Below are 12,672 nucleotides of genomic sequence, written 5' to 3' on the forward strand. Positions count from 1 at the left end.
AAATCCTGGAGTTGGACTGGACATCAAAACCCAGGGTTTTGTCCTTAATGTGGGATTTGCTGCTTTTAATCCCCATTCCAGCCTGCTGTTAACCAGGTGTGACTCACCTGAAATTTCCCTGGTGGTTTTCCCTTTGGATCCAGCAGCAGCTGGTTAAGTGGTCATAAAACCAATGAGATCTCCTTTATTCCCATCGTTCATTTACCCGTGCAGTGACGGATCGCGCCGCGCTCCCAATTCTCCTAATGGCACCCATTAAACTTCATTAGGACTGTGTTAAACCCGAGTTGAAATCGTTGGCATCGATTTTGCATCTCCACCGAGCGCTCCCGGCGCGGCGGGCGCGGAGCAAGCCCGGCATGCCAGCCGCATTCCCGGCTGGAATTCCAAAGGGAGCCGGGAGGGAATGGGATCTCAGCTCCAGGGGGTATTTAGGATCTCCTCAAGGCTGCCCTGCGGATCTGACACCTCTCAGCCACCCTTTGTCGCTGCCCCAGCCGGGGAATTTCTGCGCTCTAAACTCCCACTCGGCCTTTTTGTTTATCCACTCCGTTCCCTGGATTTATTTTTCCTTCCATATCCCCCTTCCCTTGACCTGCTAAAGCTCGGGAATGAGGAATGTCTGTTCCTAAGTGCCAGGGAAACGGGGATGGAGGAGAAGGGAGGGGAGGTTTTAACATGCACTTTTCCCACAAAAGTAAACATCCTCTGGCTATAGGAAGAGTAAACTTCCCCTGGAAATGGATGTGTTTATATGAACAATCCCTTTCTTCTGGCATTTCCAGAGATTTGCTGGCTACCACTGGGAAAAGAGGCTTTTAAGTGAGCGCTGCAATTAGAGCAGATAAGTCTTTGCGTGATTTGTTTGCTTTCTGAGAAGACATTCCCCGCTGGATGGATCGCTGAGGACCTGAAAGGGATTTCCTCCTTTACCTCAGGGCCTGGAATGTCCATCCCGATGGGCAGCCTGAGGGAAATGCCATTTCCCAGAGAGCTGCCTGGCTCTGGCTCTGCTTTCCCGGGGATTTATAGGGAATCCTCTACCAGCACAGCTCCCTCTGTGTCTGTAACCTCCCAGTTTGTATTTTTACCAAAGAGAGAAACTCATTCACTTTCCTGAACCGTGATGTGCCATTTCCAGGGATATCCTTCCAGTAGGAGCCCCGATGTGGGATTATCCAAATGGATCTGAGGTCGAGGCAGACATTGATTCATCTCAATTCTTATTGTTGTTTTAATGTTCGGTTTAAGATGGAGAAGTTGAACTTTGCAAGCTTTATCATTTCCTTGGTAGGAATTAAAGAGGAATATTTTTCCTGGGAATTGTGAGCTGTTCCTCCTCACTCACGTGGGGAGATTCCCAACTCCTTTCCCTCCAGGTATCCCTTCCACCAGCACCCCAGGGGACTTTTTTTTCCCAAAAAAAAAAGTACTGGGAAGGTTACAAATATATCAAAGAAAAATAAAAATCATTTGGCATCAGCAACATCCAGCATGGCCTGGCTGCTTGTGGGAACAGGGAATGTCTGCAGGTTGGGTGTTTTCAGAGATATTTATGTTTTTCACTGGGAGGTGTCACTCCCACTCCAAACCTGGGAATTTAGGGAATTCAGGTATCCAAAATCCAAGTGCAGAGGCCAGAAATAAACAATAAGTTTATTGTGACCAGAATTTGGTGCACATTTTCTATCAGAACTGCACCCAAGTGTTGCTGTTCTCCTTTCCCAAGATCCCAACTCCTGGATGGAGAGGACAAGGAGGACATGGAGATCTCTCCTGGGATCTGCTGCTGGGAAAGACACCAGGCTAAGGCAGTCTGGGAATGCTCCAAGTCCTGGTGGTGCTGAGCCATGGATCTGCTCTGGAATGTGGCATTCCAGCTGCTGGGCTGGGGGCCTGTGTGCCAGATGTGCCAGCTAAGGAGACACATTCCCCTAGAAATGTATCAACATCAGCCTTTTACGGGGTGATTCTGTTTGGATCAACCTTGCCTTTCCCATCTGGGAAGCGTTAGGAGTCAGAATTCCTGCTCAAACCCAGTGCCATGCCTAATGGGCTACTTATCCCACCAGATTCCTCATTTATTGTTTTTGTTTTTTCAGTATTTGGGGTCATATTTTTTAACCCTTGCGGGTGGGAAGCGCGGCTCCCAAAAAGCTCTATGGCTTTTTGCTGCCTGTGAGTGATGAGGCTGTTCCTGTCTGGCAGGGAATGAAAGAAGCCAGCATCTGGCAGAATGTGAAACCAGAAATCCCAGAACTTCCCACTCGGAGGGGCTGATGGATGCTGTGATAAAGAGTCTCCTCTGATGTGTGAGGCGGGAGGGTTGGAGGCTTTTTCTGTCCAAATTTATGGAGTTCAACCAACCCTCCTGGCTGGAAGCTCAGGGAGATCAGTCATGATGCTGCCATGCCGTAGCAGGGATGCTGAAAATCCTAAAATCCTGAAGTCCTAAAAGCCTGAAGTCCTAAATGCCTAAAGTCCTAAAATCCTAAAATCTTTAAGTCCTAAAGTCCTAAAATCCTAAAATTCTAAAATCCTAAAATCCCAAAATTCTAAAGTCCTAAAATCCTAGAGTCCTAAAAGCCTAAAGTCCTTAAATCCTAAAATCCTAAAATCCTGCCCTTTTTGTCCCACACTTCAGGGACAAATCACAGCTCAGCTCTGTGGGTCTCAAAATTTCAGGGATCAGTCCAGAAAACCTTCTCAAAAAACCTCCTCAGGATTTTTGTTACTCACATCCAGAGCTCAGTAAAATTTACGGAAGACTTTCCGATGCCTTTGCGGGAAACTGGGATAAAAATAGACATTTGGAGATGCTGATATCAGGAATTCCCAGATATCTCCTCCTCTGAGTCACTGAGGGAGGCAGAATCCAGGTGTGAACTCCCTGCCCAGGCTCTCCAGCATCCACCTGGTTCTTGGGATGGATTGTTGCTGCAGAGGAGCCTTGGGTGGAGTCATCAAGGAAATAATTATCCAAATTACTGCACTTTGCTTTGTCATTTATTTCGAGTCAAACCTCCTAACTTGGAGAGCATTTTTCCCGTGGAGAACAAAACCCTTCTGCTGACAAACCTGGCTGGGTGCTGTTACATCATTCTGTCACCAAACTCTTGCTCCTAATTTGCTAATTTGCCTTTTTGGCCTCATTCCATGGCTCAACACTTCTTCATCCTTCAGGAAGAATAAGAAATAGTGGAATTTCAAGAACACATTCCCGGTGGGTTTAACATTCTCTTTTTTTCACCAGTTCAGGGATAACAACCAACCTCCTGACTTGTCACTGACAGATCCCTTTTCTTGCCTTGCAATGACTCAAACAAACAGCTGAAAACTCCATTTTGCATGTGTCAACCTCCTCCTTTCTCAAGGTAACTTAAAATAAAGGTTTTTCGCTCTCTCACGTCGGCTTCAGAAGAAAACATCAGACATCCCTCTTCAAAAGTTGTGATAGGAACAGATGAGACCTGCGAGATGATCAAAGGGAGAGGGAAGTTTGCTGCAATTCCCTGTCTGTGTGATGGAAGTGAAAAGCTGTGGGTTTCCATCCTGCATTTCACTTTTCAGCCTGCAAAGAGCAGCCAAAAGCTCGTTCAGTGCACATTGTTTGCATTTTTTAGTCGTCAGGATCTTCCGAACGACTGGAAAAAAGAGAAGCGGCGGTGTCAGTGATGGGCTGAGCTGTGGGATAAATCAGTATTATCCTCTGGGATAAACAAATACTGATCAGAAGAAATGGGATTAGGGGTGGTTTGGCAGGGATCATTCCTGGTCCATTTTGCTGAGTCCCTGCTGAATTTTTTTTTTTTTAATTTTAAATTTCAGCTTCCTCCCAGACAGATGCCCAACTTTGACAACCACAGGTTCATTTAGGTGGAGTGAACAGAGTGGAATGAATGTTTTCTTCAAACCTGTGGGTGAACTAGAGAAAACCCAGAGATGCAGCAACATGCACACAATTTCCTTGAATATGCAGAGCTTTGTTTGAGCTCCACTCAGCAGACCCAACATTTTGTGCTGTTTAGCTTTGGCAGAAGGTACAAATCAGTGTCTGGTGTGTCTCACAAAAGGCAGCATCAACACATCTCTGTGCACTTGAATATTCAAATCCACATCTTTATTCATCTCCCTCCAAGGGTTCCAGAGTCGCTCATCACCAGCTCTGGGGATGAACCACATGAGCTGTGAGCTCAGCAGAGGTTTCTCCTCAGGGGGACCAAGGAGAGCCATGAGATCATGGTGAGATCATGATTTCATCACCCTGAAACTCAGCATCCCCTGGGAGCAATCCCAGCTCAGCTGCTCCCAGCCAAGCCTGAACAGCTCAAGAGAAAGAACGGAGACTCGTGGGCTTTGTCCATCCTTTCTACCCTGAATAAAACAATATTTTGAATATTGTTTTAGAAAATAAAACAAGTTTTGGAGTGAATCAGTTAGAGGGAAGAAAGTCTTGGGGCAGAACGTTTAGTGAGTGAATCAATTTGGCTGAGTCTCTTTTAAAACTTTTATTTTTCTGCTGTGCTCACTTTTTTCACCAGAAAAAACTGACTTCAGCTTGGCTCTTGGTACACCCGTAGCTGCACCTATTTCCCTGCTCCTTTGGGAGCTTTTTGGGAGTGAATTAACTCGTGGAAAATATGGCATTTCTGGTTACTTTGGACGCTATGGAGCTGATAAAGCGAGTGGATTTGGGAAGGTCACCGAGGCAGGGTGGCTGTGACATCTCTTTTGTCACACATCATCGCCTGCTGCGAGCATTGCTGTCCCTCCACACTTCCCGAGGATGTAGGGGAAGCGTCCAGAGCTGCAGGGCTGTCACCCTGCCAGCGAGAGGGCAGAGGAAATGAAGGCACAGCTCCCCGGGGCACCTCCTGAATATTTATGGTGGCAGCGCTGAGCATTTCCACCGAGCTGCTCAGCCCGCGGCGATCTGGAGCTGATTTTGCTGCTGCTGTTTGCTCTGCGTGCCAGGAGCCATCCCAAAATCCAGATCAGCTGTGTGCCAGGAGCCATCCCAAAATCCAGACCAGCTGTGTGCCAGGAGCCATCCAAAATCCAGAGGAGCTATCCCAAAATCCAGAGGAGCTACATGCCAGGAGCCATCCCAAAATCCAGGTGATCCGTGTGCCAGGAGCCATCCCAAAATCCAGAGGAGCCATCCCAAAATCCAGGTGATCTGTGTGCCAGGAGCCATCCCAAAATCCTCGGTCCCCAGCAGTGACAGGGCTGTGACAGTTGCTGCTCCCAAGGAGCTCCAGCGGTTGGCACATCAGGGCAGAACTGATCAGAACACACTGATCACCCCCAAAACCACCCCAGGGGTGAGGAAAAGGGGAAAGAACCAACCGACATCAGCCAAGGAACTGCTTGGCCAGCTCTGAACTCTTGGAGGTACAACCCAGCTGTGGTGCCCCTGAATCCCTGGAGTGCAAGGCCAGGTTGGAGAGGGTTTGGAGCACCCTGGGGTAGTGGGACGTGTCCCTGCCTGTGGCAGAGGTGGCACTGGATGAACTTTAAGGTTCCACCCCAAACCATCAGATGGTTTTACACCCTCTGTGCCGCCAGCTCCCCTCTCCACCCCTCCCAGCCCTTCTCCTTGCCCAGCCATGCCTGTGGAGTGCTTTAAATACTTGCCAGTGTTTAAACCGAGCCAAGCAGCCCCGAGCAGCCATAAAAACCAGGGCTGTGTGTCTGTGCACTGACTGCTGATTGCCTGGGCAGGGGAAAAGTGGGTTAGACTCAGATTACTGCCTTTGTCCACGTCCCTGACCTTTTCCCTCGCATATTGCGTGGCCCGCGGGTGCAGGAAGGAGGATTAAAGGTTAAGAAACCCCTCTTGAAAGAGTTAGGAAGCCTAAATGTTTAAAATGTTTCCTTTCCCCAGTAATTCCAATCTATATTAAAGCTAAAACCCTTCTGAGAGGTAATAAAACAGAGCAGCGGAGGAGATCATTGGGAAGATTAGGAAGAAGAGACTTAAGAGCTTACTCTTGATGCTTCTGGGTTTATACTTTGTTCTTGTTTTGCTCTGTCAATCTCGTCTGGTGTTTCTCCCTGTGATTTTATTGTGTTTTTATGGAGCAGGGATGGTGCTGCAAACTCCCGGGGAAAAGCTTGTTGTCGTTGAGCAGAGAGGCAAGAACATTCCTTTGCACATTTTTTGGTGTTCCTGTTATATCTCAAATTTAGAAAGTAACAAGAAGTAGCATCCAGTTTTCATTAATGCTTCGGGGTTGGTTTGTTTTTTTGGGGTTTTTTTTTGGCACATATGTTTTCGTTTCCAGGCATCCACAGGAGAAGATGAAATTCCCTCTTCCCAGCCAGCAATGGAGCACACCAGGACCAGCAGATTCCCTGGGTTTTGCTGCCAGGTAGGAGGTGGTAACCTGCTTTGGGTTATCCCTAAATCCATAAATCCAGCAGCAGTGGGAAGTACAGTGATGGGTTTTTTTTGGGACAAGGGGTCGTGCTGTGACTGCTTCCCTTATGTGAATGTTCCTCTTGACACAGCCTGGCTGGTGGCCCACATTAATTTGCTCCAAAAAAAAAAAAAAAAAAAAAGGGAAAAAGAGATGATATTCACGTTCTTGGAGGAGCTGAGTGTTCCATCTGGATACTGCAAACCTGTGAACTCTGTCCAAATAACTCCTGTGCTCTCCTCGCTCGGTTTCTGTGCATCTTGTCAGTTAAATATATCCGAGAGCTCCCGAGGCAGCAGCGGGAGGGTGGCTTGTGCCCATCACAGCCAAGCAGTGCCACTGGGAGAGGATTCCATCCCAGCAGCGTGGAACTCCGTTTGGGATCGCTCACAAGTTGGAATTCCGTGGAATTCCCGTGGAAATGCATTTTGTCAGCTGGGCTGTGAGGAGGTCTCGGAGCTCCGGCCTGGTCCTGGCTGCTGCGCTGGCACTGGGGGCACTGGGGGATGTTAAAAGGCTTCTCTCCCTCCTAATTTCAGTGTTTCTATGGTAACAGATCCCGAACAGGAATCGTTCTTTCCTGCTTTTTCTCATCCTGGTTTCGTCAGCGGGGAGAAGTGGAAGTTGGGATGAAAGCCAGAGCAGGCAGCAGTAGGTGTTGCTGTGGGTGCAGGACGAGGGTCTTGCTGCTCACGTTCCTCTCCACTGCCAAATCCAAATACGTGGGAATAGGCACTCCTAAACCTTCAGTTCTTATTTGGGAAATGATTTCTGAATTTTAATCCAAAAGTGACTCCAGGCAGAGCATTGAGCTGGAAGGGAGGGAGGTTACAGAGTTCTCCACATTTCTCCTAACCCCCTGACCTGCAGCACCTCTGGCTTGGGTTTCAGGAGTAGAAACCCAAACTCTGAGCACTGTGCCATTGTGGAGGTAAAATACTCTTTTTGGAAAGGGAATCTGGATGAGAAGTGTTTGGGGACAGGGGCCTGGCCTGTGTTTGTCAGGGAGATGAAAAGCAGCAGCTTTTTGCTGTCTGAGGCATTCAGGTCTTGTCTTCATCACCACAAGTGCAGGAGAAGGAGGTGCATGTTGGGGTGAAAGCTGGGAAGAGAAATTCCTCTACAAGTTGTCAGTGAAGCAGCTCCTTGGCAATAAAAACTTCAGGAATTGTTTACCCTTTGGAAAGCAATTGTTTTCCCTTTGGGATAAACTTGGAAGTCTGGATGTTGAGTGCTTGGCTGGAGAGGGACCTGGAGCTCTGGGGGCTGCAGGACCTGATGCATCTGACAGATTTGGTGCTTTTGAGGCATTTCAAACACTCCTGGTGGCTGTCACTCGGTGTCACAGCAGGTGACAGGTTCTGCTGTGCTCCAGGAACTCCTTATCTCTGCTCCAAGCTGTCTCCACTAACTGATCACATTTTGTTCCATGCCTGTCTTGGTGAATCCTTCAGGCCCAGCTATCCCAGGACTTGTCAGAAATGAGGAATAAACTCCAATAATTGGGGGTTTTACTGGTCAAACTGTGGTGACACTCTGGTTGTGTAGAGAGGAGAGAGTGGAAAGGGAAGGAGGGTGGTTCTGCACTTAATCCCAAACCAGAGAGTTTCTCACAGGTTGGCTTGGGAATAAATCCCTTTTTGGGAGATTACTCCTCTCTGTGGTGTTCAGGGACAAAGAACAGAGCTGAGGAAGTCGATCTGCTCCTGATATCTGTGACAGGAGGGAGAGCTGCCCACTGCCCTCCTTGCCAGCCGAGGATTTTAAGGCTTTTCCCAAATCTCCCCACCCAGAGGCAGTGCCTGAGCTGGGATAGAGCCCCTGATGGGATCTGAGCTGGTGTAACCCTCAGGTTCAACCACCTTGTCATGGTCTTCTGCAGCAGCCATCTCTGCTCTCTGTCTCCAGTCCCACTTTCTCAAAAAAAGGGAGACTTCACCAGAAAAATCTCTGCTATTTAATCCACACAGAAAAGAAAGAGTTAAACTTCTTTTTTTCTTCTTTTTTTTTTTTTCCAGGGCCTGCCTTGCTGTAAGTTTTGGTATTTAAAATTAATGAAGAAAATGAGAAAATAATGCAGCTCAGATTACTCCTCCTCAGCTGTTTTGTTTTTTCTGGCAAATTGTTGCTTGTAGACGTCTGGCATTTTATTTCTTCTTGGTTTTGGTTTTTTTTTTTTAAAGCATTGACATCTCTCATCATGCTCTATATAACTCTTTCTTGGGAATTATGTGACGGGTGCATGGCCCCTCATTCCTGGTCCTGCTCCTCAGGGCATCCTTTTGCAAAGCCCTTCTCCCCTTCTTCCTTCCCTCCTCCAACCTGTGGGCGTCTGACTCAGAGAGCTGGAGACTCGTTATGGAGTTTTCACGTGGAGCTCCTCATTAATTAACTTGTGACTCAACACGTGCACATTAGAGAAGAGGGAATCTGCAGTTTTGCTTTTGCTTTCCCTGGTTTTGTATGGCAGAATTCCTTTGGAGATGGCAATGTTTGTGGCATAGATCAGGTTGTGGTTGCCCAATCCCTGGAAAAGTTCCAGGCCAGGCTTGGAGCACCCTGGGATAGTGGAATTGTCCCTGCCCATGGCAGGGGTGGAATGGGGTGAGCTTTAAGGTCCCTTCCAACCCAAACCATTCCATGATTCTCCTTGTAGGGATAAAGGCGGTTCTGGCACTGGAACCAGGCTTGGAAGGAAAAGATCTTCTGGAAACAACGAGTTTCTCACACAAGTGCAGCTACAGCAGTGGGAACTCCTCTGCCCACACTGCCCTGCCCAGTGGGGTTGGTCATGCCTTGATTCTCCCAGCAGGAAATCTTTGTCCTGGGCCAGCCATGCCAGCGTGGTTGGGTTTTCCATCACGTTGGGTTGGGCATCTTCCATCACATTGGGTTGGGCATCTTCCATCATGTTGGACATCTTCCATCGTGTTAGGCATCTTCTATCAGGTTGGGCTGGGCATCTTCTGTCAGGTTGGGTTGGGCATCTTCCATCACGTTGGGCATCTTCCATTGTGTTGAATTGAGCATTTTCCATCAGGTCGGGTTGGGTCTTTACAATCACATTTGGGTGTCCTCCATTTTGTTGGATTGGGCAACATCCATCATGTTTTGTTGAACGTCCTCCATCATGGTTGATTGAGTGTCTTCCATCATATTAAGGTGGGCATCATCCATCATGTTGGGTTGAGCATCTTCCATCAGGTTGAGTTGGGTGCCTTCCATCACGTTGGGTTGGTCACCTTCCATCACTCAGGGTGTCTTCCATCACGTTGGGTCAGGCATCTTCCACCAGTGACAGATCCAAATTCCCACATCTCCCACACGCAGAGCTTCCAACCCCTGCAGCTGCCAGACTCACAAACAAGGAGGTGTTAACGAGCATGGAGGCTGCTGGCAGCACCTCCTCGATTCTCCCAAGGTTTGGGAAGTGCCAGGAGAGCAGGGCAGGGTGATGGTGACATTCCAGAGGGAGACATTTCCAGTGGATTTGTCCCTCCAGCCATACTCATGTTCCTCAGAGGGGACTTCCCCCCTCATGAACTTTAAATGCCCATAAACCCCCCAGGTTTCTCTTTCTTCCAATTTGCACTTTAGGAACGGTTGGAAAACTGAAGGAAAAACTGTTAAATTGGATAAATTGAGTTGAACATCCAACTGCAAGCCCAGGGCCAAGACTCTGACAGGGAAAACAACTCCAAACCCTCCTGCACCCAAATAAGTCCAATAAAAGCTCCAAACTTAATCTTTAACTTGAGCTCGCAGGATTGGGGTTATTAAAGTTATTAAAATCCAGTTGTTGGAGGGCTGGGGGTCTCTGGTAAGGAATCTGCAGCTCATGGAGGAATTCTGCCCGGGGGAATTTCCTGGTTAATGCAGCTGCTGACTGGCAAATTGCTTTGCTGGGATGTTTCCATATGGAATTGCTGCTGCTGCTGGAGGTGGAGGGGACAGGGCGGGGAAAACTCCCAATAATTCAGCCCCTGTGTGGGATTCAGACTCCTGGTGCTCCATCCCAGCTATAAATATGAAACGTGGATTTGGGATGGGATTTCAGCGTGGCCTGTTGGCTCCTCTTCCCAACCTCATCCATCTCCAGGATGAGGATGCTGCTCTCCTCTCCCCTCCTTATCCATTTTTCCTCTCCTTATCCATTTTTCCCTCTTTCCATTAATCACTCTAATGGCAAACTGGAGGAAAAGGAGTTTAAAAATCCCTATTTATCTGTAGGAATGTGTCAGAACCAGAGCCAGCTCTGCCCCACAATGCCTCAGGGGGTGGAAAAGCTCTTGATTTTGGGATCTGGGGGATGGGAGATCCCCCACTGCTCCGTGTCTGCAGGGAGGTGACTTTGCAGGGTCACAGAATGCTGGATTTGTTCCTTTGAGGGCTCTAAACCCTCTTTGCAAGGGGCAACTTCGAGTTACGAGCTGCAACTCCTCCGAGTCCCAACGTCTGGGCAGAAATGATCCCCCAGCTCGTTGTAAATGCAGGCAGGGCTGCAGTAAATGGGATTCCATTAGCAGGGAAAAGCTTGGAAAACCAGAGTTCCTTCGCAGTTGGGAAGGCTGGGAGAGGGGGAAGAGGGCAAGCCTGGGGTGCTGAGCCAGACCTGGTGTCTGATTCGTGGGGAAATCGCTCTGGTTTGTCTTAAAGTTTACATTAGGGAAATGTAAGGTTGGGACTGAGTCTGACTGCAGTTGTACCAGGCTCAGTTTTGAGTTCCAGCTCTGATAACTTTTGACATTTCTTGCCAGGCTGCAGAGCACTCTGCTGTTAGAACACAGATTATTAAATACAGGAGATATCACCTGGGAATCTTTCCCTTCATGAGCAGATTCATCTATTAAACTCAAGGTTTTTACGATAAAAATATATTTAATGTTTTTTTTTTTTTTGGGGACAACAAGGTTTTTCAACCTGCCTAGCTCTTCTGCGGCTGCCCCTGCATCCCTGGAAGTGTCCAAGGCCAGGTTGGAATGGTTTGGATCAGCCTGGGATAGTAGAAGTTGTCCCTGCCCATGGCAGGGGGTGGAACTGGATGGGCTTTGAGGTTTTCTTCCACCTCAAAGAATTCCATGATTCTATAATTCAAAGTTTTCACTGAAAACGTAAACACTTCCAGCCATTATTTTTATAAACCCCAAAGTAACTCCATTTTTTTGGAAGGCCTTTTCAAAGAGGGGGAAAAAAAAAACATTGGAAGAGCTTTCCTGGCTAAGCCTGAGAAAAAAAGTCTGTGTTCCTTAATTCCCTGGTAGAAATGTGTTTAGTTCCACAAATGCAAAGGAGTCTCAGAGCTGCAGGTGTGTGAGGGGTGGTGAGTGCTGTTCACACGCTCAGGGAAGCGGTGTGGAAATAAATGACCACATTCCTGACCATTCAAAACTCCTGACGGGTTCCTTATGGGAAGGAAACTCCGGATAGATCAGCCCAGAACTCGTGTTTAACGAATGAAACTCTCTGTAGCGCTAAAAACCGCGGCAGGAAAACACAAAACCCCGCGCGTTTGAAATCGGGATTCGCAGCCAGAAATTCTGACAATCCCTGCTCAGTCTCCTTCCCTTCCCCGTCCTCTCCAGGCTGCTGGGATGGATTCACTCATTCCCAGGCGGAGAACATCCCTGGCAGGCAGGAGAGCCCCCGGTGAGAGGGGTGGCTGTTGGCAGAGCGCAATCATTAGGCTGATTTCCCCCCATAACGAGGTGTTGTGGAGTGCAGCTCCATCGAAAAGCCTTTAAATAATGTTAGCGTGGAATATAATCACCTTCCAGGGAAATCAAATCCCTCGCCGCCCCTGGCTCTGCCTCTGAAAGGGAATCAATTTTCTTTGCCTGATAGCTTTCCCCGGCACTTAACGCGGATGGGGGAAGGCGCTCATTGTGAGGGTTGCCCAGGATTTGCCTTCTGAAGGTCAAATCTTGCGGGGGAAAAAATAAAGGAAAAGAAAGGGAACAAGGCCTGGTGACCTCTGTCCTGCTGGGAAGGAGCTGCTGCAGCTGCTTGGGTGGGGAGAAGGGCTGGGATGCTCGTGGTGGGGTTGGTTTTTATAATTAAACCAGGTTTTAATTATGGGTACAATGAGTCTCTGTGTGTTTTCCTTAAAATTCCCATCAGGAACCCAATCCTGGATTTGGCTGTTTGGGTGTCACTGGTTCAGCTGCAGCATCCTTGGCTGGACCATCCAACACGGCGCTTCCCTCCCTTTGCAGACAAATCCAAAAATCCCAAATTCCTGCCTGGCTGCTCC

Source organism: Lichenostomus cassidix, chromosome 7 (genome assembly GCF_008360975.1).
Source record: "Lichenostomus cassidix isolate B80296 chromosome 7, HeHo_3.0, whole genome shotgun sequence".
NCBI classification, from domain to species: domain Eukaryota; kingdom Metazoa; phylum Chordata; class Aves; order Passeriformes; family Meliphagidae; genus Lichenostomus; species Lichenostomus cassidix.